The 25,125-nt window shown below is 50.4% G+C and overlaps 1 long non-coding RNA gene across 1 annotated transcript; it reads right to left on the reverse strand.

Annotated features, from left to right (window-relative positions):
• Positions 1-2,643: 2,643 nt before the first annotated feature.
• LOC129038644 (uncharacterized) lies at positions 2,644-25,038 on the reverse strand. The gene is made up of 2 exons (XR_010126706.1): positions 24,732-25,038; positions 2,644-2,974 (listed from the first exon to the last, which is right to left on the reverse strand). It is a non-coding gene; the product is annotated as an uncharacterized LOC129038644 (long non-coding RNA).
• Positions 25,039-25,125: the final 87 nt, after the last annotated feature.

Here is a 25,125-nt window from a genome sequence, read left to right on the forward strand (position 1 = left end):
GATGAAAAGAGATATGGGGCCAGGCGCAGTGGTGCACACCTGTAATCCCAGCACTTTGGGAGGCCAAGGCGGGCGGATTGCCTAAGCTCAGGAGTTTGAGACCAGCCTGGGCAACACAGTGAAATCCCATCTCTACTAAAATACAAAAAATTAGCCGAGCGTGGCGGCATGAGCCTGTAGTCCCAGCTATTCAGGAGGCTGAGGCAGGAGAATTGTTTGAACCCGGGAGGTGGAGGCTGCAGTGAGCTGAGATCGTGCCACTGCACTCCAGCCTGGGTGACAGAGTGAGACTTCGTCTCCAAAAAAGAAAAAAAAGAAAAGAGATATGGTGGGTGTTTCTGCCTGGAACATAGCAGATTCTCAATAAACATTGGGTTTGCATTTTGGGCTGTCCTGTGCCCTTTCAGACTCCTTTTGGGCACTTTCCTGAAAGGATGAGCCAGATGGTGATGAATCTACTGGGTCCCAGACTTGGAAGAGAAGATGATGAATAGCTGAGCATGCTCCCCACGTAGCTGAAGGGCTGTCCCTCCAGAGAAAGCCTAGATTTGTTCCAAAGGGGCTCCAAAAGGAAGGAAGAAATTTCACGGACATAGATTTTCATTTGCACTCAGGAGGAATTTGGCAATGGTCCAGGCTATTTAACAGAGGATGGACCTCTATAGAGACAGCTAGCTCCTGCTATTAGGAATTGTGCGGGCAGAGGTGGCTGAGTTGTTTTTTGTTTGTTTGTTTTGTTTTGTTTTTTGTTTGTGTTTTGTTTTGAGACAGAATTTCACTCTTGTCACCCAGGCTGGAGCACAATGGCACTATCTCGGCTCACTGCAACCTCCGCCTCCCAGGTTCACGTGATTCTTCTGCCTCAGCCTCTCGAGTAGCTGGGATTACAGGCGCGTGCCACCATGCCTGGCTAATTTTTGTATTTTTAGTAGAGACGGGGTTTTGCCATGTTGGCCAGGCTGGTCTCGAACTCCTAACCTCAGGTGATCTGCCCGCCTTGGCCTCCCAAAGTGCTGGGATTACAGGCGTGAGTCACCGCGCCCAGCCCTGAGTTTTGGATAGAGGTAGAACAGAGAGGTGGGGACTCCTTCTCTGCGAAGTTTGGACCTGTTGGCTTCTGGAGTCCCTTCCAGCTTTGAGATTTGGAGATTTACCTCCATTCCTTGCCAGGCTTCACAGTCCATCAAGATCTACCCATACAACAGTTTTTTTCCAATCCTTCACGGAAACTTGCCTGACCCCTGTGTTCTTTGGATTCAGTCATGTGATGGGCCAGCACATCTGAGAGATGCATCATCCATGCTAAATTTCAAGTGGTCACAGATTAACACATTAGTCCTTCCAGGTAACCCAGATGCAGGTTTACAGGGTCTTGGATCTGTCAACTTAAAGGTAAAAGGAACGGTGGAACTTCTAGCACCGGGGAGGGACCGAGGGACAGATATGTTTGGGAAAACATGCCTGAGAAGTTTATCAAATAGTGCCTAGTACCCTCCAAATCCTTCTTACAATAAGATTAACTTTAGCTAAGATCACAAACCAGAGCTCAAAGATCTGAAGGGCTGGAGTGCCTACCTTGGCCCCTCTTCATGAGCCAGGTGAAGTTCCAGGGGATCTCTGGACACCTTCTCCTTGCCCCGTAGATGCCTTGCCAAGGAGAACCCACTCGCCTGGCAGCTGTAAGCCAGCACTTTTCTTTTCAAAGCCTCTGAGTCTCCTTTCCCTCCTCCTCCTTCCTTCCCGCCTCCCCCCTCAACACCCAAAAAAGGAGGATGCCCCTTCTGTTGAGTACACAGCCTGCAATTTTGCTGTCAAATCTCAGCCAGGAGGTCAGTGTTGTGACTGACTGTGTAAGGATCGCTCCCTTAAGGGTAATTACACTAAATTCCCCTCTGAAGGACAGCTCTCTCTGGATAGAATACAAGAAAACTCCGCATCCCCCATTCACGGAAATTCATGATTTCTGTGGCTGTCACTGGCACTCTGGCAGCGAGACACTTCGAGGTTCTCCAACCACTCGGAGGTGAGTATGAAGGCGGTGGCTGTGGTAGGACCCAGGCCATGGAGGTGGGTGGCCAAGTGGCAAGATTAGGGGTGTGGGGTCCAGAGGGACCCCTCTGGGGAGCTGGGGTCCTGGGTAGCCAAGCAGGAACTGGGCCACAGAAAGGAGCATCTCCACCTGAGCTGGCCACGCCCTGAACAGGGAATGCAATGTCTCTCCACTGACATTCACCCCAGGAGAATACCCCTACACATGCACTCATTCCTTTGTTTAACACGTTGCCTTAGAGCACTCATCACCTGCCCTGCACTGTACTAGGCACTAAAGGGGGACCTGCGATGGGGCAGCAGCCCCCTCTGCAAAGAGCTGGAGCACTCGTTGGCAAAACAAAGCACTTACATGTGAAAGGTGAATAAATATCTAAGCCTCCTCCATCCCCCGCATCATCCCCAGACCCTATCAGAGGGGCAACACGCTGACCCTTGTCCCCACCTGCCCTGAAGGAGGCTGGCAGCTAGACCTTTCAGGTCTAGCAGCCACACTTCCACTCTCCCCACCCTGGGGAGACCCTGGCAAGAGTTGGGGAGTCACTCACCCACAACAAACAGTTAAAAGGAAGAAAGCAGGTCTGGCGATATCAATGCACTTTGATAACAATAAACTCTGCTTTTAATTTATGCTAATGTGTAGGGCTGTGGTGACAGTAAGAACTAAATTACAGAGTGGCTTTCGAGCTGGTAATTATCCCTCCATTTTTCGCTGCTCTGGAAGATGGACACACAATTATGCTCTCTTGCTGTATATTAATACAGATTCTTGACATCTTCAGCAGACCTGGAGCTGTCATCGAGCTTTTTGTCTCCTTTAATTGAAAATTAATGGTTACTAGGTTGCCACGGAAACAGAGGCTACGGACGCCAATGGCGCTCACGTCTCACCGCGGGACTGGCGGCATCAGGAGTCCGGAATGACCTTGAAAGTTAAAAGAAAAAAAAAAAACTTAAAAAAGAAGGGGAGAGGAGGGGAGAGGAGGACAGGAGGGTGGGGGGGTGTTCGTGTCAGAACTGAGAGAGAGACAGAGAAAGAGGAGAAGGAAAGGAGTGAAAAGGGGGAAGAGGGAGAGAAAAGAGAGAAAAAGAAGAGATTAAAAATTGAAAAGAAGAGAAGAAATTCCAGGAGGTTGGAAGTGTGGATACTGGTGAAGGGAAATTAAGTTAGTAAGTTTTACCTCTCAGCTTTTGCCTCTCTTACTTCTCGTGCTCTTGCTCACTTTCCCTCTCTCTCTCTCCATCTCTCTCTCTCTTTCTCTCTTTTTTAAAGACCCACTGAAACACTGGGACCTGGGTCCCCACTTCAAAATCCATGATTCTACAAATCTGCTTCAGTCAGAACGTCAGCATCTGCTGAGAGCCCCCATGAGGAAGAGACAAAGGCTCCTTCGGTGCCATGAGGGGTGGCAGGCAGAGCAGGGGCAGGGGTGAGGTGTGCCACGTGGGCACTTCTCAGGAGCCAAGCGGGCTGTGCTGTCAAAAGTGGGGGCCATGGAGGAGGCCACTGCATGGGGAGCTGGGAGCTGCCGCAACATTGCTCCAGCAGACATGGGCAGGTGAGAGGGCTCTGTCTGCTGGGCCTTCAGCTTGAAAACACAACAAAAGAACTCAAAAGAGTCAGAGATGGGGGGGTAGGGGATGAAGAGGGAGGGTCCAGGCAAGGTTCAGTTTGCCTGGGAAGACAAGAGATACAGGAGGGCCATTCAGTGAGCCTCTGGGAATGGCCAGTGGCTCTGTGCTTGGGAAGGTGTTTTCCTAGGAGAAGTTAGCAGGTCCAGCATAGAGGCACTGGGGACCCCTGAGTGTTCTAGCAGGAAAGGTAGGCTCTTTCCTCATCAGCCCACCTTCCCAATTCCTCAGCCCAAGGCACATGCTCTAGAAAAGCAACTCAATTCAACCATTATTGGATGCCTACAGTGAACCAGCAGCCAAGCTAGACTTTGGGGTCACAACAAACCAGACACAGATCCTGCCTAGAAAGGCTCAAAATCGAAGCTGGGAGTAGACGGACATGAATAGACAATTGGAAAGTTAGCGACCCCCTCGAAGATTTCTCTGCAAGGATGTTCACCTCAGTGTTATTTATAATAGCAAAAATCTAGAAATGGATGGATGACCAACAGGTGATGACTGATAAAATTATATGCCTTATGCCCAAAGACAGAGCACTATACAGTCATTTTAAATTATGTTGGAGAAGAATATGTAATGACCTGGGGGAAAAGTTATCAATATTTTATTTAATAAAAATATTAGTTGACAAAATGGTGATGTATTCATGATTCCATGATCTTGTTTCTAAACTTTTAAAGACATGTGTACATCAAATATGTAACAAAAAGTTACATATATGTGCATGTAAATGTGTGAGTGCGTGTGAGTGTATATTTGTGAATATGTGTGTGTGTGAATGTGTGTGTCCATGTGAGTGTGTGTAAATGTGTGTATGAGAGTCAGCTTAAAGAAAACTAGGAGATACACTAAAGTCGTACCATCGTTATCTCTGGGTGGGAAGATTATGGCTGATCTTTATTTCCTTTTTTATGCTTTTCTGTATGTTCCTTTTTTTTTTTGAGATGGATTCTCACTCTGTCACCTAGGCTGGAGTGCAGTGGCTGGATCTTGGCTCACTGCAACCTCTGCCGCCCAGGTTCAAGCGATTCTCATGCTCAGCCTTCCAAGTAGCTGGAATTACAAGCACCTGCCACAGTGCCTGGCTAATTTTTGTAGCTTTAGCAGAGATGGGGTTTCACCATCTTGGCCAGGCTAGTTTTGAACTCCTGACCTCGTGATCCACGCACCTCAGCCTCCCAAAGTGCTGGGATTACAGGCATGAGCCACCATGCCTGGCCTGTATTTTCCATTTTTTTAAACAATAAATATACATAACTTTTATTAACAGAACAAAAAGAAAAGAAAAGGTGTTTTTAAAATTCTAGAACCAGGCCCCTAGAGATAAAATCCCCAATAAGGTGTTCCTCACACACTTCTGCAGGGACTGGGCCTCCTTGCCCCAGGCTTTCCCCCAGAAATCAGACCCAGCAGAGCTTTTCCCCAATTACCAGAACCCCAGAACCCCATCCTAGGCTGTCATTCCCCTCCCCCCACAACACTCTCCCCACCCCCAGCCTGCTGGCCAGGGTGTCCAGAGATAGGGACACCCAAGCAGGGCTGCAGGGTGGGCCAGGGGAGCAGGCCCTGAAGCCTGGGACGTGGATGCCAGGAACTCCTTCTCTTTGGTTCCCAGGTGGACCTTTAAGGTAGCATCACTGCCTTCAGCATCATATTTGGACTCATATACAGGCCACCAGCTACTCGAGGGCTAGGAAAGGGTCTCTCATTCATTAGGGCCCCAGTAGCTGGCTGGACCTCAGCAACTCTTTGCTAAGCTGAATATCAACAGTGGATAGTTATGGAGTAACTACTCATCATTACAACTCTAAGGTACATATTACTATCTCATTTCACAGACCTGGCAGCTAAGGTCCAGAGAGGCTAATTGACTGGCTCCAAGGCACATAGATGATCAGTCGCAGAGCTGGAACCCAACCCCAGGGACGATCTGCCTTCAGGTTTGTACTCTCTGTGCCTGTTTCTTCCCTTGCCAGGTCCAGAAAACCCAGGTACGAGTGGAGTCTCCCTGAATGGCTAGGGTTTCTGGAATAGACTCCATTCTGGGAAGGTCACCATGAAAAACTGCATCTTTTCATGGTCTTGGCACCACTGGCCTGCCCTTGGCAGGGCTGGAAGAGTTACCCCTAGTTAAAGTGGGAACTTTGGAGAAAGCCTGGCTGGGATGGGGACTCCTAGAAAATGCATCCTCTCTGCCTCTCACCAGATACATCCTTAACTCACTCACGTGGCAAATGGGAGCTCTGTTCCATACCCCCAATTCACTTCTCTACCCCTGCCCAGTCTCTGCCTCCAAAATCAGATTTCCACACCCCTTCCCCCAGGAAGCTTTCAGCCAAGTCACTTCAAATTGCCACACTTATTCCTGTACTCTGCCCCAATAATAAATAAAGCTACCCTATGGCGTATGTCCTCTGTCCTCCATGGCAGGCCCTATGCCAAGCACTTCGCACGTGTCCACTCCATCTTCCTGACAAGTTTATAAGGAGGTGCTATGATTTTATCCCACTGAGGCATAGAAAGTTAGCCAGCTTGCCCAATGTGACATAGCAAATCAGTGGCAGAGCCAAAAGGTGACCCTGTGCAGTCTGAAACCAGAAGCCACGTTCTTCACTACCACACCAATGGCAATGCAAGGATATGCGGTTTCACTGGAATTGTGGTGCACTGGATGACCTGGAAATCAGTAGCCCATTTGGTTGGACTCTTGTGACATGCCAATGATGAGGAAGGTTGGGGTAATGGTCTTTCCCCAGAACAGGGGATCTTGCATGTGTAGACAGGTGGAAACAGGCTCACCTCCTCTCTGGAGTTAGACTGCATCTGCTTCATTGATCTGGGAGCCTCTCAGGGCAAGGTCAATTCTGTTCTCACTGGTTCTGCCACCCCACTCAGGACATGAGGGAGGGTTCCGGGGTGGGGGTCGGGGGGCGACTGGCTGCTCCACTGGCTGGCGGACCGGCTATAGGGACAGGTATAGGGGAAGGGTCCCAGGTAAGGGCCATCTGTGCCTCTGCCCCATCCCTGGCTGAGCCCCAAGACCCAGAGGAGGCCTGACTTTCTCTTCCCTCCACCTCCCTCCACCCCCATACCAGCCCTTCTCCACCTCCCCACTGTCCTTCCCTCCACCTCCCCACCTCACCCCTGCCCATTTCCCTCCCCGCCCACTTTCCCAGAGCCAGAACAAACAAGAAGACAAACCCAGCCGCAGCGGCAGCGGTGGCAGCAAGGGGAGCAGGGAACTTGCCTTCATTTCCCCGGCTTCCCTGATCCCGACCTTAATCCCCGCTCAGCATCCTGTCAGCTGGGTTGTTCTCAAGCTGACATTGCTGCAGGCGCCTTCTCGGCAGCCTTTCCTCAGATCTGCCTCCTCCGGGGACTTCTAAAGAGGAGCCTGAGGTTTCTCTGTTACAGCCGGCTTCACTCGCTGCCCTCAAGCAAAGCCTGGGCTCCCAGGGGGCTGTAGGGAGAGGGGGCTGAGCGGGGGCAGTGCCAGGCCTGACGTTTCGGAAGAAGAGAGGAGAATGGAGGTGGCTGGACCCCAGAGGCTTCCACAGTGGGGGTCAGGCCTGGAGCAGGAGCCCAACCAGTGCTGTGGGTCTGCTCAAAGCAGGGAGGAACTTGCTCAGGTGTGCAGGCCTCAGAAACTCAGGGGAAACTGAGGCTGGAGCCCAGGGAATTCAGGCTGGCGCTAGTTCTGGCTGTAGAGGAAGCCAAGCGGTCTGCAAGTTTCTGAGACTGCAGGGAGATCACAGCTCAGAGTGGGTTTGGAGAGAGGGGCAGCTGGAGCCTGCACTGTGTGTGAAAGAAAACACAGACATACACATTCATCAGTGGACGTGCTGAACACCTGCTGGGTCCTGAGAGCCAGACGGGAAAAGCAGCGTGGTGAGAGGGACGCGGGTGAGCTCCGCAACAGACGGACCCCTGTCCCCGCTCTGCCATGGAGTCGCTGTGTGGCCTCAGACCGGTCACTTGGCTTTTCTGAAGCCCATTTTTCTCATCTATAAGATGTGTGGTGGGTAGGGGGAGGTAATCAGGAAAAGCATCCTTGCAGGATCAATGTGAAGTTTAGAGTCAGCGTGTGCAGAGCACCTGGGGTTGAGGATGATTTTAACCATTCATGTCACTGTCCACAGGGACATTAGTCTGGAGCTTTGTCTGGGTTTTCACAAGTGGAACTCTGTGTGGAGGGGAGTCGCAGGAGGGCACGCGTGTGTGCAAGTTAGCAAGTGAGTGTCCATGTGGGGATCTGGGCAGGACCCCCATGAAGCTGCTGTGAGTCCCTACATCTGAAATCAGGCTCAGCCCGCAGCCTGAACAAACATCTGGGACCATAGGTCTGGCCAGTTCTGCCGTCCCCATACACCTACCCACCCTCCAGTTGTGACACACCCATTCTGCCAAGGGGATAGGGATGTAAGAGGCTCCTGGAAGCCCAGGAAAGGTGCTCCTTAAGCTCCCCCACCTCTTTCGGCCCCCTCTCCGGGGACTCCCTCAGAGCCATAAGCGCTCCAGGGACTGAATTGGAAGGGAGTGCCTGAGACCCCAGGTGCTCAGCTTCTTGGGAGAGAGTTCAGGATGCAAGCTGGGTGGGCTGTGTGAGAGTCCATAGGGTCCCAAAGGCAGAGGGGTTGAGTGAGTGGCAGAGAGGGTGCCTCTCCATCCACCTCTCCATTCCAGAGTGGGAGGGAGGGAGTCCTGGAGAGGGGGCTATAAAGCAGGATCTGGATTCAGTCGGTCTACCTCCCCAATAGGGCCTCTCCCTGGATCAGTAAAAAAACAAAAGCACCAGCTCTTCCTGTTGCCAGGGTTGACGTAGCCGGGTGGCCTTAGGCAAGTCACTAAACCTCTCTGACCCTTGCTGTCTGCATCAGTAAAATGGGAATAGTATTGCCTGTCAGTGTTGCGGTGCAATAAAAAACAAAGCGGTACGTGCAAAGCACAATGCCTGGCATGTGGTAGATGCTCCAAGGTGTGCACAACATCCCAGCTGACACAAAGTTTTGACTCGGGCTGTGGCGGGTATGTCTGTATGAGCATTACTTGGTAATAAGAAATAGAATGTTGACAGCGTTTTAGGTTCCAAAAATGGATATGAATGTCAAAAAGTCAAAGCAGCCAGGTAAAAATGTCGTGTAACAGCCAGGCATGGTGGCATGCACCTGTAGTCCCAGCTACTCGGAAGGCTGAGGCAGGAGAATCGCTTGAGCCCAGGAATTCGAGGCTGCAGTGCGCTATGATTTGATTGTGCCACTGCACTCCAGCCTGGGCCACATAGCAAGACCCTGTCTCTGAAAAACAAAAGCACAAAGCAAAACGAAAAGCGTCATGTAACAGCTTGGCACATATAGGTATTGGTAAATTCTATTTTCCTTCCTCTCTTCCTCCCTCCCTTCCTTCGGACCAAATAAATCTTATCATTCTCTAACCAAATCATTCTCACTCTTTGGGGGAAGTCAAATTCCCTCCCGACCTAACCATGATGCTTGCATCTCATCTTCGTGCGTTGGGTATGGGGGTTGCCTCCAGGGCCCACATAGGGCACTGTTGTCTCCCAGTCTTTGGGAAACCACCAGTCCGAGAACTCTCAGGAACTTGCTAACCATGCTGATTCCTGGCCTCCCCCCGACCTGCTGAATCAACGCCGGGAAACGATCCCAGGGATCCGCATTTAATAAGCTCCCCTGTGAATCTGATACCCACTAAATTTGAAAACCACCCCTTAGCACTTTTTCTCTTTTGCCCTTGGCCCATATGTGCTCTTGTTTTTCAGACCGTGTTTAAAGTCGTTGTCTTGGGAAGGTGGCTGCTTCACCCCCCCAGCCAGGAGATTCCTGTGGGATGTTCCCTGCAAGAACCCCGAGGTCACTGGGCAGGATTCTGCCCTGCACCTTAATCCCATGGCACCTGTATATATTCATCCCCCACAGTCTGCAGGAGTTGGGGGCTTCTGGGCCCATTTTCCATAGTGGATGCTATATTCCTCCAAGGTCGGAACCTCTGGGTCCCCCCAGCAGGTGGCCTGGGATACAACCGGGGCTCCATGTCAAACAAAGACATTGTCTCCCTACCCTGGCATTCAAAAAGACAGGCTCAGGTGGGGGCAGGTGCCCTTCCAGCTTCCCAAAAGCCTCCCCACACTGGGGGTTGGGGAGCAGGGCAGCCTTCTGTTGCTTCTTCCTTCCCTGGCTTGTCACCCAAAGGAGGCTCACCTTAGTGTTTAGGAAAGGGTGGAGAAGGGGACACTTCTCAGACCTCTGATGACTCACTATTCCCCAAATTCCAACCCCCACACCCTTGTAACTACTCCCATCCACCTTAGAATGAGTGAAGGCGACCAGAACTTTACCAAGGGAGGCACCCTTGGGAGGAGGAGGCAGCGTGTGTGAGGCTCTTCTGGACTCAGAGGCCTGAGTGTGAAGTTCTGGCTCCTCATCAGCCAGTTGCACAGACCACGGCAAGCCCTCCTCCAGTTCTCTCACCTGGGAAGCAGCCATTAAAAGTTGTGAGGCCTCAGAGAGACCACGGGGATGAAAGTGCTAAGTGAACATGAGGTATGGATCTTTTTTTTTCTTATTTTATAGAATTAATCCTTTTGCATCCTCCCCCAACAACAGGTGCAGGCTACCTAGGAAGACCCTGTCCAACTGCCTCCTCTCTGGGAGTCCCAGCCTCAAGTTGTCTGGCTCTTAAAACAAGCCCATCTGTCTGGGAGGTTTCAGAGGCAGCTGGGAGGGGCTCCCAACCACCCCAGCCCATTCCAAATAGGTGGAGTGGGAGAATCTGGTTCTGAGGCAGCCTCTAGCCATGATGCCCACCCCGGGGATGTCAGGGGAGGCGAGGAGAGGAGGCACCAGGGGAAGAGAACTCTGGGAGCCAGATTCCGAAACTCCTATGGGTGTGAGATCAGAAACCCAAACCCTGCTCCCCACCTCCCCACCCCTTAAGCCACCGTCCGGAAAAAATAAACTATTTCCTGCAACCAGCTCCGAAACAAAGTCTGTGAATGCACAGTGACACATGTTACATAAATAGAAGCCACAGAGGGGAAAAGCCTGTTTTCTCTTTCATTATTTATCACTCTCTAACCATCTCCAGCTGGGTGAGTAAACAGGCGCATTGGCCCATAATGAGGAACAGACTGCTGCCGTGGGGCTGCCGGAGGGGTGCGTGTGTGAGCATGACAGTGTGTGGATGTGTCTGTCTGTCTGTCTGCCCCTGAGAGGGAAGCATGGGAGCCTGAAAAGCAGGCTTGTGGGGGCACCAGATTCCAGAGGACAAGGAGGGAGCCACCTGGTGCCCCCGCTGGAGTGGGACAGAGCCAGTCTGTTTCCTCCTCGCCATGAGGGTTGGTGGGGGAACTGGTGAGCTGGGCGGAGGAGTCAGAGGGGAGAGACTGTGTGGGTGGGAGAGGATGTGAGATGTATGAGCCAAGTGCGAGGCTGCAAATGTGCCGGGTCTCTGAGCGTGACCTCCGCAGGGTGGCCTCTGGGAGTGAGGCGGGGGCAGGAGGGTATGCGAAGGGGTGTGACTGTAGGGGGTGTGTAGGGCTGTATGTAAGACTGGGAAACTAAAGAAGTGCCGTATGTGATGACCTCGCCATGTGTGTGTATGCGTGCATGTGGGGGGACCATGGGAGTGTCTGATCCTGAAAGTGTATGTGGGAGTGTGTGATTTTTGTGACTACGGGAATGTGTGTTTATATCTGTGTCACTATGGCAGTATGGCCTATGTATGTGAGATTTTATGGCTGTAGGTGGTATTTTGGGTTGAATTGTGCTCCTCCCCAAAAAAGATATATTGAAGTCCTAACCCCAGAACCTCCGAATATGATTTTATTTGGAACCAGTATCATTGCAGATGTAATCAGTTAGGATGAGTCCCTGCTGGAATAGAGTGGCCCTCATGCATTATGACTAGTGTCCTTATAAGATGTCCATGTGAAGACACAGAGACAGATGGAGGCAGAGGCTGGAGTGATGCACCTCCAAACCAAAGAATACCTGGGGCTACCAGAAGCCAGCAAAGGCAAGGAAAGGCCCTTCCCCACAAGTCTCAGAAGGAACCTTGCTTTTGGACTTCTGGCCTCCAAAACTGTGATACAATAAATTCCTGTGGTTTTAAGGTACCCAGTGTGTGATACTTTGTTGTGGCAGTCCCAGGAAACTAACAGAGGTATGTATGAACATGTTGTGCATATGAATATGTTGTGCGAGCTTGAGAGTGCATGAAAAAATGTGAGAAGCCAGCTGACGCAGTGGCTCACACCTGTAATCCTAGCACTTTGGGAGGCCAAGGCGGGCAGATCACCTGAGGTCAGGAGTTCAAGACCAGCCTGGCCAACATGGTGAAACCCCGTCTCTACTAAAAAAGTACAAAAATTAGCTGGTCATGGTGGTGCATGGTTGTAATCCCAGCTACTTGGGAGGCTGAGGCAGGAGAATTGCCGGAACCAGGGAGGGAGAGGTTGCAGTGAGCTGAGATCGTACCACTGCACTCCAGCCTGGGCGACAGAGCCAGACTCCATCTCAAAAAAAAAAAAAAAAAAAAGTGAGAAACCACGAGACTGTGCATGTATGTGAGTATGAGATGGTGGTAGTGAAGATGGAGGTGACTATGGGAGTGTGAAAATGTGTGTGAGACAGGGAATGTGTGAAGCGTCTGTGTGTGTGTTTGTATATACCAGAACACACATGCTCAGTATCTACAAATCATCATCCTGGAAAGGAACTCAGCATCTGTCCTTCACATCTGATTGCCTCCACCCACCCTCCCTGACCTTGGGCAGCCCTACCTGAGGCGAGGTAAGCCTGGAGGAGGGCTGCCCACAGCCTGCCCACAGGACACAAGATGCAGGCTTGCTCCTCAGGGACCCAGATGAGGCCAGGCATTGAAGGCTGCAGGCAGTGAGATAGAGGGTCAAAATCTTTGTTTTTGGGGCTGGCCATTATTGCCTGAAGTCTGATTTCTATTTTTTTGTTTATTTTTTGAGACAGAGTCTTGCTCTGTTGCCCAGGCTGAAATGCAGTAGTGAGATCTTGGTTCACAACAATCTCCGCCTCCTGAGCTCAAATGATTTTCCTACCTCAGCCACCTGAGTATCTGGGACTATAAGCACACGCCATCATGCCTGGCTAATTACTGTATTTTTTGTAGAGAAGGGGTCTCATGGCCAGGCATGGTGGCTCACACCCGTAATCCCAGCACTTTGGGAAGCCGAAGCAGGTGGATCACCCGAGGTAAGGAGTTCAAGACCAGCCTGACGAACATGAAACACCTATCTCTACAAAACACCTGTCTCTACAAAAATACAAAAATTAGCCGGGCATGATGGTGGGTGCCTGTAATCCTAGCTACTGGGAAGGCTGAAGTAGGAGAATCGCTTGAGCCTGGGAGGTGGAGGTTGCAGTGAGCCATGATCGCGCCATTGAACTCCAGCCTGGGCGACATAGAGAGACTCCATCTCAAAAAAAAACAAAAGAGAGAGAAGGGGTCTCGTTATGTTGCCCAGGCTGGTCTCAACCAATCATCCTGCCTTGGCCTCCCAAAGTGCTGGGATTACAGGTGTGAGCCACCATGCCCAGCCCCGATTTCTTTCTAGCTGCTACGCTGCTATCCCCAGTCCTGCATAGGGAGACAGGCCTATGTTCAGAGAGTCTTGAAGCCACACTGGGTTCCTAGGCACCATGCTAACCAGCCCCATTCCTGGAGACCACTGGATGTCACAGAGCCAGCTGGAAACTTAGCCTTCCAGGCCATGTTCAGATCAGCCTGTCCCTCTGCAGGCTCAGCCTGTCTTCCAACCAGGAGACACCATAATTGTTCAATTACTCAACAAAGCACATGTTCCAAGGCCCATGTCTTAACGTCCTCAAAGGTGTCCCAGAGAGGCTTTGCTATGAAACTTCAGACAAGCCACTTCTCTCTGAGCCTCAGTCTCCTCTCTGAAGAGTGTACAACCATCCTTGCCCTGCCTACCCTCATGGAATTGTTGTCAGGATTAAGGAGCTCAATGGACATGAACTTGCCTTATAAAGAAATACCTTATAAGATGCCTCCCACAGACCTATGGGGTCAGTATCATCTCCAGCATCAGCTTCCCACTGTCCCTTCCCTTAGCTCTGTAATGCTTTGATTTAATTCAGGAGTCTGCAAACTGTGGCTCACAGACAAAATCCTGCCTGGTTTTGTATGGTCTGTTAGCTAAGTGGTTTTCACAGATGAACATTGGTGGTCGATTTGATAATAGGGAGCATTAACTTTGAACCCCAACCAAGCAAAATGTTATCCCCTTTCCCCAAATTTCATTATTTTTATTAGTAGACCTGTAGTACAAAAAAAGGACTCAATTATTATTGTCATTCTAATTTCATCAATAAAAGTTTTGTGGAAATTTGTTTTCTCTCTTGTTATGTAAATCCCTGCATCATATTCTCGATTTTGCCTCATAGCCTGCAGAGGTTAAAATACAACAAAAGTTTGCTGGTCTTTGCCTCCACTGCCCAACTCTGCCCCTGTCACACAAAAACAGCCACAGATGATACATAAGCAAATGAGTATGACTGTGCTCCAATACAACTTTATTTCCAGAAACAAGTGGTAAGCAGGATTTGGCCATCATCCACCAACCCCTGAAGTAGAACACTGTAAGCCCTTGGCCATTTTGATGGGTTTGGAGAAGGGCAAGTCAATCCCTAGTCAAGTCCAAATAAGCTAAGTGTTGGCTTGAACAATTCACTGGACTGAAGTGGGCTGGATGTGAGTCTGAAGCTGATGGGACTCCCTCCAAGGACTCCAAGAATAAAGCCCACCCAGGAAAAGGCAGAGTTAAGCAATGGGAGCACCCAAGGGCATTGTTTTAAGCCCCTGGATCACACATCATCTGCAGCGAGTTCTGCTCCCTTGACTTTCAGGTACAAGAGTCAGTCAATTTTCATTGTTATTTAAGCCCATCTGAAGTGGATTTTCTGATGTTTGCACTGATACAAGAGCACAAAAGAAGACTGTCTAATCCAGCCTGGGGCATTCAGGGAAGACTTCCAAGAAGAGGTGCCATCTGAGCTGGGTCTTAGCAGTGAAAGCATATGGGAGAAAAGATATCCCAAACAGAGGACACAGTCTGAGAGAAAGCCTAGCTACATGGAAGAGCATAGTACATGACACAAGTCCCAGGTGGCAGAGCTGGGAGTGGCCAGGGATAGAACCAGAAGTTCAAGAAAGGATACATTGTACCCTGTGCACCCAGCCAAGGTGCTTGAATTTTGAATGCATCTTAAGCAGGGCATGACAAGTTCAGGCTGGAATTTTATTTATTTAATTTTTATTAAAGATAGGGTTTTGCCATGTCGTCCAGGCTGGTCTTGAACTCCTGGCCTCAAGCAATCCGTCTGCCTCAGCCTCCCAAAGTGCTGAGATTACAGGCATGAGCTACCACACCCGGCCTGGGCTGGCATGTTAGATAGAACTTTTTCACCACTGTGGAGGATGCACTGAAGGGAGGCTCCAGAAGAGGATAAGGCTGGAAGTGGGGAGGCCAGCTAGGAGGCTATTGGAATACTCCAGATGGGAGATGATGAGGGTCCTGCCCTGACCAATAGTAGGGGAAGTGGAGGTAAAGAGGAGGGAATGACTCTGAGAAATGCCTTGGAAGCCACAGGACTTGGTGACTGGATGTGAAGAGGAAGGGATAAAGAGAACCAAGGGATGATTCTAGTTTCTAGAGTGACTGGGTAGATTATGGTGCCACCAACGGGGAGAAAATGCAGAGGTGGAGCATGTTATGGATATAGAAGATGGCTTGGGCTGGGGACATGTTGAGTGTGCCATCCCTGGAGGCCCACAAACATGCGCATGGGATCCAGATCCCACACAGGATAGTAGTGAGAACCACCATCTCAAAAGTGGTAGGTAAAACCATGAGAGTAGATGGGCTTGTCCGAGAGCACAGACGACGAGGAGAGTGGGGCAACGCCCAGTGCTCCAGACAGGACAGTGGGAGATGAGATGAGCCCACAAAGACTCATGAGAAGGAAAAGTTAAGCAGGAGAACAGAAGGGCAGAGTGTGGCAGGCACTGGCGCCCTGCCCATCTCTCTCAGTGTTCGCCTCTAAAGGTAGAAGCCTGCTTACTGCCAACACCTGCTCTTTGCCTGAGGGTTTTTTCCTGGCAGTGGAAACACCCTTGGCTCCAGCCCAGAGCAAGCTGGAAGTGCTGGAGAGTGAATGCGCCTAGAAGGAGGACACAGCCCATGATGAAGGGGAAGTTGGTGGATGAGTATCCTAAGGCCTGCGTCCGTGGGCTGGCTTGTGTGCGGTGTGTGTTACGCATGCTCAAGTCCCCAGTGGGACTGCACTCCTCTTGCTGACAGTGGGATAACACTCCCTTTATTGGCTGCCTTCCCTTCATTCTCCCTGCCCTGCTCCCCCACTGGTATTTCTGGGACCACCTCCCAAATAAACCACTTATGCTTGAATCACTGTCAGAGTCTGCTTCAGGGAGAACCTAAACTAAGACAAAGGTGTCATGAAAACCAAACAAATAGAAAACATGAAGGTGTTCTCACCAGGTAACTTTTGTCTCTGGAGGGATCAGGTCTTTCCTGTCCCAAGGGGCCCACCTCCACTCTCATAAAAGAGGCAGGCCAATTTCTTGTCTGGTCCAAAGGTTCTCAGCAGGGGACTTTCCACATTCCCTGGCTGAGCAAACTCTAACATCAAGAAATCCTTCTGTAGTCCCAGCTACTCAGAGGCTAAGGCAGGAGGATCTCTTGAGCCCAGGAATTCGAGGCTGCAGCGAGCTATGGTCATGTCACTGCACTCTAGCCTGGGTGTCAAAGTGAGATCCTGACTCTAAAATAAAACAGAAAAAAATAAATCCTTTCCTGTCTCTCATCTCATTCCTTCTGTTTTTGCAGGAGCTGCTGTGTACTGCAAGTGCTCAGAAAGATTCCTCAGCCCAGAGCCTGCCCTCTCCTTGTACCCCCCTGATTCAGTCCTCTTCTTTTCCAGCACTCCAGGTGGCTTTCACTTCTTTGGATTCATCATATCTCCAGCCCTGTAGGTGTTCTCTGCTTCTCTTTCTGCCTGCAATCCAGAGACTGGCTATGACTGCTGGCCAGTGTCCCACAGGGAGATGGGGGCTAGGTGGGCTGGAAATACTCCCAGTGTACCCCTGACCCACCCTGCTCCCCACCTCCTACCTCTCAAGGCAGGAGGCCAAGGGGAATTGCCTTGAACCAGTCTTCTTGAGAGAGAAAGGGCCCTCAAGAAGCCGTATACTAGAGCAATGAGGTGATCACTCTGGTGTGTAACAAGCCAGGGTATGAAGGCAGGTGCTGTACTTACATAATTGTGGAACCGTGTATGAATTTCAACCTTTCTGAGCTTTAGTCTTGTCATTTATAGAATGAAGATAATAATAGTATCAACCTGATTTAGGCTGGGTTCCCACAGAAGCAGCCCCTGAGACACTATTCCATTGCAAATGGTTGATTTAGGAGGTGAAGGAAATACCAGTAGAAAAGTGGGGAAGTAAGACAAGGAAAGGAGGCAACAAAGTATATGTTACCAAGTCAGCTACAGGATGGGCTCAGTCCCACAGAGGAAACCCTGGGAGTATGCATGGCACACATGACTCGGAGTTATCCCACAAGGGGAGTGAGGGAGTAGGGGTATTTATATACCAATTCCCATCAGTTATGGGTGGAGGGCTCCCCCAGGAAGTGTTAGTTCCCTGGCACTTCTGGTCTCCCACACAGTGGAAAAGTGGGCTCTAATGCCCAAAGGAAACCCTTAGGCTAGGAAAGGCAGGCACTAGTGATTGGAAGCCTTAGGGGTGAAAAGTCACAGTACACCAGACAGGGCACCAACAAGTATCTGTTGCATCATCTTAGAGGACTGTTGGGAGGTGAAATGAGGTCATGTGTGGAGCGTGCTTAGCACAGTGTCTGATGCATGGGTGGTTCTTCTTTAAGCAAGACCCAGCTTCAGTTTGCCTTCAGCTGCCTGGCTCCAGGGACTTCCTGCTGGAAGTCCCTGGACTTCCTTCCTAACAACCTTGAGAAGGGTCCTGGGGGCTGGAGAGCCATGGGTCAAGAGCAGAGGGGACTGGAGGAGAGAAGACCCTGGGGGACATGGTGAAGACCAGAAAGAAGAGGGGGTGCAGGAGAACCAGGAAGGAGGTGGGGCCGGGGGCCCAGGCCTGGCATAGAATTACAAGGATGAGGAAGTGTGTGAGCCCCACTCCATGGACCCAGCCAGATGCCACACACAATAAGGGATGTATAAAGACTCTTATCTTGCCTTATTTCTACTCTACATTCATTGCCTCTGACATTTGGAGCACTGCTTTCTCTTAAAAAAAATAGGACTGTTGTGGGAATCAGAGATATATATTAAAAGTGCCTGGTGAACAGTCGATGCTCAACAGGTAGCAGCTATTTTCAATGTAAGTCTACCTGGGCTTTAACTTTCCTCCTTCATATCCCACCTCACCCTCCAGTGCCAGCAGCTGAGACTCTAAGCCCCAGGTCTTCCAGGTTACATGGGGAAGGAATGCATCCTCTGCTAAGAACAGAGTTCTGAAGACATCCTAAGTCAACAAGCAGAAAGGGAGCCAAAGGAGAGATGAGAAGAATGGGGAGCACAGCCCTCTGAGAGAAGGGGGTGGCTGTGAGGGAATGAGAGTCTTCCTTGTCCCATTTTCTACCCAAGTTTCCCCCTTGACCCTAACTAGCTCTTTCCTTGCAATCACTGAAGACACAGTTATTACATATGTCCTACAACATGCAGCTGATACCTGCAGGACACCAACTTGCCCTAAAATGTTAGGCTATTTTTTGTTTCTTAAACTTTGCTCTAAAGTATCAAATCATAATCAAATCAATATGCATGTACTGTGCAGCTACCTTGCAAAAGAAATTAAGCTGGATGCAATGAGAAATCCCCAAATGACTGAAATTGTGGGTCCCTAAACTAAGGAGTTTATTATCTAGTTGGAGAAATGAGGCATAAAATGGCTAAACAGTTAACAAACAATAGGGTTTGTTAAAAGTTACTGGGAGCTTATTAAATAAGTTAGCTAACAACACATCCTAACATTAATGACATGGGAGTGCTAAAGAGCACCTGGAAAGAGGCAGAAGTGGGCTGGATTAATCAAGAAAGAATAACAGTAGCAATAGTCTATCCAATGCCTAAACTGAGAAGAATCCTACATGAGCCATACTTGTCCTCACAACCGCTCTGCCAGACTCTCATCTTTCTTCCCATCTTGCGGTTGCATAAACCGAGGTTAAGCCCCTTGTTTCAGGATTTGGGGCTAGAAAAGTGACAGAATTGAGACTTAAATCCAAAAGTCTTCAAGTGGATGGAAAATGTGGGATAGCTCTTAAAAAATAAGGAAGGGCCGGACGAGGTGGCTTGCACCTGCAATCCCAGCACTTTGGGAGGCTGAGGCAGGAGAATTATGAGTCCAGGAGTTTGAGACGAACTTGCGCGACAGAGACCCCTTCTCTACCCGGGCGTGGTAGCTCACACCTGTTGTGGTCACAGTTAATCGGAAGGCTGAGGTGGGAGGATCACTTGAGCCCAGGAGGTTGATCACAGTGAGCTGTGATTGCACCACTGCACTCCAGCCTGGGCAACAGAGTGGAAGCTCCGTGTCCAAAAAAAAAAAAAAAAAAATGAGGAAGAACTAAATGAAGGAAAAAGGAATTCTTTTCTCTGTGCCCACTCCTGGGGCTTCTGCTACCCTCATGCATCCTCCACCCCATTCCCACCCCCGTGGGTGGGGTACATGGGGGAGGGATAAGGCACTGAGTCTGCTCTCTTGGCCCCTCCCTGTGTGTCCTGCTCTCTTCCTGTACAGAAATCCCTCCATGTAGGGATCTCATTTGACCTAAAAATGCTGTGTTCCAATTAGTGGAAAATTGCTCACTGCTTGTCAAGCTATCGTTTATTTCCTGATCTTTAATGACTGATTTTCCACCAATCGGCCCAAAGTCCCATGCCCACCACCTTTTGGACAAGGCCTGAGCCTCTGACTCCCTAAAAGTCCCAAAAAGAACTGCAAATATCTCCAAGGGCCCAGGCACCCGGTCAGCCTGGCACCTAGAGGGACAAGCCAGCCTCACCCCAGTCCTGGGGGCCCTCTCCTCCACAGCCCTTGGCACAGCTACCCACACTACGATGGTCATCTACTTGGGGCAATATGGTAAACTGATAAGCCTCCCCCAGAGGTAGGAGCCCCGCTTAAAACCGAGGAAGCCTAGAGAGAGTGCCTTGAAGGTTCCTGGCACGGTTCATTAAGATGTCAACCCCTAATGAAATATTTCTTTCTTTAAATCATCATTGATCTTGGGGAAGAGAAGCCTTTGTGGAAAAGGAAAAGGCTGTCCCTCTCCTATCCCTCCCTCACCTCCAATTGGCACAGATCCTAGGTCTTTCCCAGTCAGAAAGATTGGGAAGCAGGGAATGGAGGAACAGTGGGGAGATGGGAAAGGGAAAATATTCCGGAGTAGAAGAAGCACAGGGGGGAAGGAGAGGCACACAGAAGGAAGCCTACCACAGCAAGGAGACCATAATACCCAAACATCCACTACAATCGAACTGTCCCATCAGTGGGAGGCTGGGTAACAAAACAAGATGGCACACACCGATATGGTAGAATCCTCTCCAGCGGCCTCTTAAGTAAGTGACCTAGAGACAAACACAACACATGCAACAAACATGTAGACATTCATCTCGGCAGCATGAAGTTCAGCAAAACACAAGTAAAAACAAGGAACAGGCTACCTTTCATTTAAAATTTTAATTGCTTGATACTTTACTATGCCCCAAAAGTGAATAAAAATAAATAACTAAAACAAAAGAAAATTTTGAGATACCCAAGCAATACCAAAGGAGTAAGCGTAGAAAACTTACTTGGGAAGGCCAACTTCAGGAAACCACAAGGGAAGGATGGAGAATGGGAAAGAAGGAGAGTCACGGAAAGGCCTATATTCGCAATGATTTTTACATGTTTCACTTTTAAGCATAAAATTTATAGCTCAATTAATGTTTACAAAGTGAACACATGCATGTAACCAACTCCCAAATTCAAAAAGACCCCCAGAAATCCCCTCATGCCCCTCCATCACACCTCCACCTAAAACAGCCATGCTCCTAATGCCATCAATTCATTGGATTGGGTTTTGAATTTCCTATCAATGGAATCAAACTGTGTTTTCTTTTGTGTCTGGCTTTTATGCTTAACGTTATATTTGTGAGATTCCTCCATGTTGTTGCACGTGGCAATGGTTTGCTCATTCTCATTGCCAAGGACTAGCCCACGGATGAGAAGACCGTGGTTTAGTCACCTATTCTATTGTTGACGGCTGTTGTGAATAGTGAGCACATGCAAATAGATGGCATAGCATTCTGGTATGCCTTTTGGTGAACATATGTACATATGCATTTTTATCGGCATATACTTAGGAGTGGAGTGGAGTGGAGTTACTGTATTATGCTGATAAAGTGGGTTTTATTTTTGTTTTTTGTTTTGTTTTTTGAGACAGAGTTTCGCTCTTGTTGCCCAGGCTAGAGTGCAATGGCACGATCTCAGCTCACTGCAACCTCCGCCTCCCAGGTTCAAGCAATTCTCCTGCCTCAGCCCCCTGAGCAGCTGGGATTACAGGCATGTGCTACCACACCTGGCTAATTTTGTATTTTTAGTAGAGATGGGGTTTCTCCATGTTGGTCAGGCTGGTCTCAAACTCCCAACCTCAGGTAATCCACCCACCTGCCTCGGCCTCCCAAAGTGCTGGGATTACAGGCATAAGCCACCACACCCGGCCTATGCTGATAAAGTTTTATTCCTCAATAACTAAAAAATAGTTTTTGGCCAGGTGTAGTGGCTCATGCCTGTAATCCCAGTACTTTGGGAGGCCAAGGCGGGCAGATCACTTAAGGTCAGGAGTTCGAGACCAGCCTGGCCAATATGGCAAAACCCCATCTCTACTAAAAATACAAAAATTAGCAGGGCATGGTGGCATGAGCCTGTAGTCCCAGCTACTCGGGAGGCTGAGGCAGGAGAATTGCTTCAACTCAGAAGGCAGAGGTTGCAGTGAGCCGAGATTGCACTCCAGCCTGGGCAACAGAGTGAGACTCTGTCTCAATAATAATAATAATAATAAAAGAAACATAAAATATCTGGGCTTAGGTTTGTTGGGACCATGGGAATGAAGCAAATGTTTCTAGATGTACACACCACTACCACCCCAACCTACTCCTATCAAGCCTGCTGCTAGGAACAAGCTCATCCATCAGCCCACTTCACCTCCACGATAGGGTGGCGGCTGACCTTGGGAAAGGGCATCTGCTTCAGAGCAGGAGACCTGGGAGCAAGACCTCACCACACTACTTCCTAGCTATGTGAACCGCGCAAGTCATCTGACCTCGCTTAGCTTCACCTGGAGAAGAGTCACCATTGCTGGAGTGATCAGCTGAACAGCACGTTATTCGACTGCCTGGCAAGCATTTAATAAGTGGCAACTCATGATTTGCAGTTTTGTGAGGTCAGCATTCGTCATTGTAAGTGAGGACCCTGGAGCTCATCAAAAGGAAAATAAGTAATTATGGAAAGCATGTGAGGAACACATTACCAGGCTACAAGTTTTGCCCATCCTCCCTCCCAACCACCCAAGGAGGCCTCCCAACCTCCCAATTGATGAGTGAGGTGATGAGTGAGTTAACTGAGACTCAAACATCATGTAACTTGCCTCGGTCACACACCGGTTAAGTGACAGAGGCTGAAGTTCAACCCAAGGCTGCCTGACTCTAGCCCCTGTGCTCTTAACTATGGCCCCCCTGGAGGGGCCAAGCCATGAGCCTTGGTTCCGGCCACCGCCAAAGCACCTGCACCTGCCCTGAGTCCTGTGAAGGAACAAGGACAGAAAGAGGACCCTCCTGCCTGCTCCCAGTCACTCCCACTTTGGAGCCAACGGCTACTCTTTCTAACCTTCTTAACGAAGCTCTTGCACCAGGAAGAAGGGCTTTGGACTGGCTTCTTTGATTGGGGGGCATTTGTTCTGTATCTTTCTTTGGGGAGGCTTTGTCTTCCTCACTAAAATGCCCTTTAGGTGAAGACAAGACAGGGTCTTTTGATGCCTTGAGCCCCCACTGTAGCTCACAGGGAGCTGGGAACTGAACTGCCCTGGAGATGAGGGGTAAATTGAACCGAAAGCGAAGCATTTCCCAGGGCAATCCCTCTGGGCAAGTGAGCCCATGTGTGAGGTACAAGGGCTGCTGCAGGAAGGGGATGGGAAAAACATTCAGTAAACCAGCCAGAAAAGGGCTGGAGAAGCCCCTCGGAGGTCACCTCATTCAATAAACAACTACAGAAATTCTCTCTTTTGTCTCCAAAGCCCCTAGTTCTCACCCCACCCTCAGCCTTTGCTGCAAGAAGGATAGGAAGGAGAACTGAGGACATAGTCACCGGCCCAGCTGGTCTGACACAAGGACTTGCCACTCTAGGCTTGGCCTAGGGCTGTCCACACACCATGATTTCCACCAGAGCTGGCCCTCGACAGAAGGTAAATCAGACAGTACTACCAAGGGCTTTCTTTCTCCCAGAATATCCTTCCCCTCAGCTAACCCACAAGCAGGCAGTGTCGTTTCAGAGACTACCATGAGCTTCTTTTTTGTCCTCACTGAAGTGGCTCTAGTTGGAATCTGGCTCATCACTGACCAGCAGCTGTGTAAGCCCGGGCAAGTGACTTGATCTCTTTGTGCCTCAGTTTCCTCTTCTATAAAATGGAGATAATAGAAATATCTCCCTCCTGGGGTTACTGTGAAGATTAAATGGCTGGTGGGTGGTACGACTCAGATGTTAGCTGTTATTTTATTCTTACGGCTATGGTTATCTCAGTTGCCACACTGGAAAGGACACCGAGATAGCCACATAAATGGCACTTAGAGTCTTCCCTGCACAATTTCACACCTAGAAATCTAAAACGCTCCAGCAGGACCTAAGTATGCCTGTCACACTTGCCCAACAGGGCAAATACATAAAATGTGGACCTGTGCAGGTGTCACTAACATTGCAGAAAAGGGACAGAAGTGATGAAAAACAACCCAAGAGGGTGCCTCCTCTCTGAGGTCCCCTTTCAAGGACCACTGGAAGGGCCAAGAAATCCCCTCCCCCCAGGCAACTAAGCATCAATCCTTGCAGCTCCGCCCCCACCCCTCAGGCTTCCAGCTCCCACTCCACAGGGGCTCACATACTATGCCGGCCCCTTGTCCACCTGCCTGAGGATTTAGGGCCAGGAGAGGCTTCAAGAGCCATTGTCTTCCTGTCCTGATCCCACAACAGGATCCTCCCTTGGTCATGGGGACCCGGCATCACTGAGCTGGGTTGGGGTACTTCATGAGGACCCCTGAGGCCTCCTTCACTTCTCCCCACCCCCAACACACGCAGACAGATGGGAGATGTTTCCGGCGTGTGTGGGGCGGGGAGGGGGACGGGTATTCAGATTTCCACGGGACTCTGAGTGGTGCGTCTGCTACCAACACAGCCCTCCCCCTTGGGCCGTGGGCATTTCCTCACCCAGACCTCCCCCTCCCAACCCAAACACACCATCGCCGCCACCACCACAATCCCTCCAGTTCCCCTGGGCAAAAGCGATGTTCAGAGACGCGGGGTTTTGTTTACAATCTAATTTGTCCGGATAATTGCCTCAACTTTGCACTTCACTTTGCCCGCATGGCTCTGGCCTTGGGCCTCTTCTTCACTGGTTCGCAGAGCACTTTACGGGAAATTCCCTTTCCGCAGAGGGAGGCAGTGCGCGCCCGGGGGTGACCGTTCACAAAGCCCTGAAGGGGCCTCCCCACCCTCTACCCTCGGCTCATAAAGCCCACCCTCAGCCCCCACGCAGTGGGGAGCAGGAGGGAGGCCAGGCAGGGCCGGGGCCTGACACTGGCTCCGTCTCTGGGCCCCCGGCCACTCCCCGCGCCGAGCGCAGCCCGCCGGGAACCAGTGAACCGTGTGGGAGCAGGACTTGGCCGTACCTCCAGACTCCAGGGGATGGCCGGGTTTGCAAGCGCGCCATAGGATTAGTCCGAGGCCAGGGTGAATCCCTGGGGTCCCTCCACCTACCATCTTTTTCAGATCTGCCGCCCCACGTCTTCCCACGTTCCCATTTTTCCTCCCCTAAAGTTTGGTGCACGTGGTCTTCTCTCGCTCTCAGCGGGCTGCCAGGCGGGGTGAAAGTTGCTGCACCTGCTTTAGGCGAATTATGGTAGCACTAGAAGTTGGTCTCCCCTCCCTCCGCCGCTTGCTCTCTCGCTCCCTCCTCCCTCGCTCTCCGCGCGCTCCCTCCTTCCCTCTCCACTCTCCTCCTCCCCCGCCCCCTCCCGCCCCGCCCGCGCGCCGCCCGCTCGCAGCCACTCGCAGCCCAGGCTC

Source organism: Pongo pygmaeus, chromosome 5 (assembly GCF_028885625.2).
Source record: "Pongo pygmaeus isolate AG05252 chromosome 5, NHGRI_mPonPyg2-v2.0_pri, whole genome shotgun sequence".
Classification (NCBI taxonomy): domain Eukaryota; kingdom Metazoa; phylum Chordata; class Mammalia; order Primates; family Hominidae; genus Pongo; species Pongo pygmaeus.